This window comes from Eufriesea mexicana, unplaced genomic scaffold (genome assembly GCF_001483705.2).
Source record: "Eufriesea mexicana isolate 0111107269 unplaced genomic scaffold, ASM148370v2 scaffold2665, whole genome shotgun sequence".
NCBI classification, from domain to species: Eukaryota; Metazoa; Arthropoda; class Insecta; order Hymenoptera; family Apidae; genus Eufriesea; species Eufriesea mexicana.
The window spans coordinates 249,656-255,655 of NW_016910743.1; positions in this window are offsets into that span (position 1 = coordinate 249,656).

Here is a 6,000-nt window from a genome sequence, read left to right on the forward strand (position 1 = left end):
GAAAGGGAGAAAGACTGGCACGAGAGGCCTCTCTCCGTCCGTCTCTCTCGTCCTGGCGTCCACGTTAAATTGCTAAACGTTATCATCCAGTCCCGTCTACGTCGTCGGGCAACAAAGTTACTCGTGACTTCTTTGCCGAACTTTTATTCTCGTTTAACAACGTCCCCGCGACCACTTGTTCACGTGAATCCGTCCTCCTTTCGCGAACCTGCGGGTCTCGCAGGTCAATCCTCGCCGCTTTCCCCGAAAGTATGACGCGTGGCAGCCGTGAATCCAATCTTCGCGGTACGTCCTCGGCGCGGAAAAGGAGACGAAACGACGGAAAAAAGAAGGAAAAAGAAAAGGAAGAATCCGCGGGGCGGAGTTTTACGCTTTGCCGCTTTTATGCAAATTTCGCGGTGACCGGATCGACGACCTAGAAACTCGGGACGGAGTGTCATTGATTGGGAAAAATCGAGAGACTTCCTCCGCTCGAATGAAGCCTGATCAGAGGTCTGATTTGGACGCATTGTTCCTACGGTGAACCGCGGATATTCGCGAAATACCGTTGTCGCTGGCGCAGGAACAATGGCGTAACCTGGCACGTCTTATTTCGCGAGCAGGCAGGATGTGTCGATTCGTAAGGATAAACAGCTATCCCGGTGCCCCGTTATCGTGGCTATTCGCGTACCACGAATGTATCAAATTTTAATTCGAATGCTGGGATAATGGTTGGCGTAGGCAGCATTATCACTTGCACGCGGTATTATGCTAATACGGTGGGATTTTAAGTGCGTAAAATAGGTACTCGCGGTGGATGCCGGCTATCGTCCCGATCGCATACCAATCGAACGGATAATGTCTTCCTCTTCTTCTAAACGTCACAGCGGGCTGTAGGTATATAGGTGTAACACGGTCAGAAGAAGGTATGGCTCGTTACGTAATTATTCGATGCTCGGTATCATGACGTGGACGGTCTAGAAGTGGTCGTTTTAAAACGATACCAGAGGCCTTTAAGCAGCGGCATCGGCATCGGCACACCACCGGTTTCCAGCTTGCTGCCGCTGCTGTGCTGCTGGTGATCGGCGATCGCGGCGGAATCGAGCGGAGCCTCCGTTAATGGTACGTTCCGTGCGGGTTCGACGCGCTGTGCGTCGACCAGGAAAATGCGAGGAGTCGGATAACCAGGAAACTGGTTTATGCGTGGTTACGCTCCGCGCCTCTAAGTGGCTACCCACTACCATCTATAGATGCTACACGTTCACGGATACTGTTAGAGAGAGACACTTAGGAGGGGATTGGCTGGAACGAAATAAAGCTGGACTGGCCATTAGATGGAACAGTGGCGAACGATAGGGACAGAGAAAAGAAGCGGTTACCTTGGCGTGCACGTAGCCCGCGATCACGAACGCGTCAAGGTGGTGGGATGATTGAGCCGGAGGATGAAGTTCAAGGAAAATAGTGTATAGAATTTCGAGAAGAGGCTATTTGCTTCTACACGATCCCGTGTATTTCGCAATCAGCCGTCCTGACTGCTGATGGATTCGGTGGAAGAAGGATGAGCAGCACGGGATAGGATGGATAAAGCGTACCAAAGTAATGTGGTAATTAAACTTTGGTCGTATTACACCAGACTCCCCTACCCTGTGCTTCTCTTGCCCCTAGCACGATCCCTCACGCGTCCTCCACGAGAATGTCGTGGCGAGATTGATAGTGGTCCAACATCGTAGCTTCCCCAGCCTCCTAGCCTCTCTCCAGCCACCTTACTCCGTAGGCCTCTTTCGTTGTCCTACTCACAGGCTATATGGCCTGTCGTAGCTTTTCTGGTTTTACTGTCTCTCCAAGAGAACCAGTGGCTGTTATCGCGACGGTACAGGAGAGGTGGCGTGTTGCGACTCGTGCGTTTAATCGCGATAAAAGATCTTGTCACGGGCCACGGAACGGCACTACGATCCGTAAGCTCGAGTCTCTATCGGCCGCGAGAACGCTTTATTTGCATAAAGGTTAGACCGCGTACCCGATGCTACTGCCTTCTCATAACTTCTTTATTTTTCCCCACCTCCCGTACCCCCACCCAGCTCCCTCTTTCCACCACCGCTGTACCTGACTTTCGATCCGATATGTGGATCATGTATTCGCCATCGTCGGATAAGTTTTCTCCGATGCTGCATATCTGTCCACCCGGTGTCTGCCACTGGCTAGGTGCGAGTAACCAACACTTTTTCAACCGCGTGCACCACGTTCGTGTGACTACGCCAACGTGCTACATGCTGCTATTCCATATAGGGATTGCTGCCCTCGTACTTTATCGAATCTTTCATTCAAATGACGCAGTCTGATCGTAACGATGCCACGTGTTAAGGGAAAAAATAATTACGTTATCTGTCAACTGGTCTCCGCTGTCGTTCGATTCTATTTTCGTACACGCAGTATTTTTCTTTTAAGCTTGTATGCGCGAGGTACGCTGCCACTGGATCACTGGAATTGCTAAGAGTCGTATCTGCGGTGGCTTTGGATTAGGACGTATGCTGGAACCTATGTAGACTAATAAAGAGAGCCATAATTTAATGCCTCGCAGCAAGTTTGGATTAGATCCCGTGTTTGACGTGGACCAAGTGCAGAACCTAGTAAAGCTCTTGCAGATTAGAACACTGGTGTAACATCTTATAACAGGTTCGAACGAGGACCCGTGTTCAATATAGCACGAGCACGCAGCAGATGTAACGCGAACAATGGCTTGAGAAAATCTGGTACAAGCTAGATTGTCTGTCCTATAGAGATCCATAATCTAACATCTCGCGGTAGATTCGGCTCGGGATCCACGCTGAACAGTCAAATACCGATATAAAATAGCTGAAATACCGATGGATCATAGGGACCATTGAGAACCATATCCTGCAGGTAGCTAGTCCTAACAAGGAAGCTGGAAGAACGTTTCAGCTCACCGGTTTTAAAAATACCTCATTATGAAACCAGTTACCCGGCATGTTCACAGATATTCCCACTTCCTAATTGTAAATTAGAATCCAGTTGGGTGGACACATTTCACGAATACCAGCTCCGTGTGGGACTCCGGCTCGACCGGGTACAAATGCAGAACGATAAGAAAAGTGGCATGAAAAACAAGCAAAGGAAGGTGTTCGCACAAGGTCGTGAGACACTTGCGTGTCTAGCGAGTTAACCGCGTATAATGGGACTACCGCTCTCTGATTGTCATTACCGTTGCTTTCCGCGTTCATCAGCTTCGTGCTTGCACAACACCGCGTGGGTTTACCACGCTGGCCAATGGCTGGCTCCAGGAAAGCGTTGATCACGGATAAAGCCTGCGGTAGAAACAATATAGCCCAAGTCCTTTTATGCCATTGCACTCGTTTCTTCGTCTTAAAATCCCTTCCTGTTCACCCACGACGTTTCGAACGGTTATTCCGCCGTCCCGTTTCGCGAAATCGCGCAAGAACGTAATTAAAGGATATAGCGTGGAACAAAACGCGGCGTATGATGAAGAAAGGAAGGACGCTGGGTGGGGGGCGCTAGCAATTAACTCGCCTTGCGTACAATCGATAACCTCAACGAAGCCCACCAGGATCGACGAACGTAAATCTCGTCGGGAAAGACGACGACAACCACCCCCGTCGCTACCCCACCCTCGCTATCACCACCCCGACTACAGCTAGTAGCACTTTCTCGATCGTGCAGAACCTACGTTCCCTACGCTCGATTTAGCAAACCGCTCAGTCACTACTCCCATCCTTTAGTTAAGCAGTGGTTGCTCGAGTCTTCCGAGAGAATCGAGCCAGTCTGCCTCTGCCACGGTGTGTCTCTTTGCAAACTTTTCCGCGACTCGTGTCGTCAGGACCGGAGTAACAGTTGCGGTTCTAGTTCGACCTTATTGCTTTAAGATCCCTGCGCTGTTAAGGGATGAGTTGCTTAGCTCCACGAGTTTGGATTCCTCGTAAACTGTTAGTCGCTCCGACCAATTCTTTTAATCAAAAGTTTCCCTCTGCTGGATGACGAATGTAGCGAGACGGTTAGTTATCCGCCCTTGTTCTTCCCTTCCTTTTAACGTTCTCGACGACACGAAATTGCATTTCGCGAATTTGACGTGACTTTGAGGTTCGGACTTTGAGATTCAGATATACTGAACGTAGACTAAGGTAGTTTTAGAAATTTCCTGAGGATGTAGAATTTGAAATTGACCTTAGTGTAAATACTCGAGTGTACATCTTGGATTTTTCGTTTCTATTTATTTATATCGAGTATTCTATTTTATATTGCACGTATATTTAAAGTGATTGTTTATATATGCGCCGTCCACTGCACAAATCGACTAACTCCACTTTTTGAGAAATCTTAAATTTAAGTGTCAAAGCACTTGGTATAGTTGTAACTTTTTATATTTATAATAACTTTCCCTGATAATTAAGATTAACACCGTTAAACGACAAAAATTTTTTGGCCACTGAATAATAAATAATTTATTTCAGAGGTCGCTTTGATTAACTCCGTACTCTAATGTAAATCGTTGCAATAATGCAACTCAGATGCACTAGCAAGCCATGAATGATAACGGTGAATTTTTTAGCGCCGTCTTATCGGAATTTAAGTAAAATTTAGTAAAATTTAAATTTATTACTCTTTTCACTTGCCAAATCGATTAAATCTTTCAGTAACATAAAAATGGTAACATTACCAACGACTACCTTTTGGTTATTTTTTCTTATAAATTTTATATACCATTAGATGAAAGTTACATTTGTATTTATGCATTCTACGATATTTATTTCGATTTAAATTATAAAGGGAATTTTAAAAAACTGTATACATTATTTCATTGCGTTTCTTCACTTTTTGTTTTATGGAGTTAATCAATTTGTGCAGGCAGGGATTTGCTCCGGTATTTGTTTCAATCTTTGTCTTTTTTAACGACGTTAGAAACGCGACAGTTCAGTTCCTTACTAGGTCTCGTCGCCATATCGGTTTATACAAAATATGTATTCTTTTAGTTAAAACCAGCAGACTTTATTTTTTCCTTTTTCTTTTTTCTCTTTTTCCTATAATTTCTTATAATATATTTAAATAAGGGATAGATTGAACGATCATTGTGTTTAGGTTAAAATTGTACGAGAAAGTCGAATGAGATGTTGGGATATACGTGAGATTTTTGGGATGCATTCTATGTGTATAGCGTGTGTGAATGAATAAAAGGTGAATGAACGATGAAGCAGGGGGTCATGAACAAGAGTAGTCACAGAGTCGGTGCAATTGTTATTCATAGTTATTATTTTACTTTTAATTTTCCTTTAAATCGAGATAAATAGATTTTAAAATCTAACATCCCCTCCTTTTTATCAATCCATATGCCCTATTACATATTTGTACGTATACATATTATGTAAATTTATATCTACTGATTTACCGTGTAGGCGATTTCGCCGAAATTTGTGTTGGCGTTTATTCGAATAAAAAATGTAAATATATACGATGTCTAGAAACTAACGGTACAACTGGGTGGGAGGTGATTCTCTGTCTAAAAGTAAGTTGAAAAAGAAGAATATAATTTTTTCGTTTGAGGCTTCGTTTTCGAGTAAATTAATTTTGAAGATTCGTGGAGTGCACGTAAATCCATGAATTTTAGCGTGGATTATTTTTCCCTTTAAACGTTTCATCGAACAGTAATTTCTCGTGTTATTTTATCATTGTATCTGTTTAATATAGATCTGAAAATACTGCAAAATTCGTAGCGGTAGAATTCGAACGAAAGCACGTTCACCCCACGAATTTTAAACCTCGATTTTCCCAAAAACGAAGATTCGGAAGAAAAAATGTTATTCTTCCTTTTCGACTTATTTTTGCGCGAAATATCATCTGCTGCTGGTTTGTATCATCAAGTACCAGAAACCCTATAGATATCAATTTATTTTCATCTAGAATTTTGCTTGTTATTCGTACAAGTTTTATTCAGATAGTTTTCAAATGTTGATTATTACAGTGTTAAATATTGACACATTGTCAGTTCAAAGA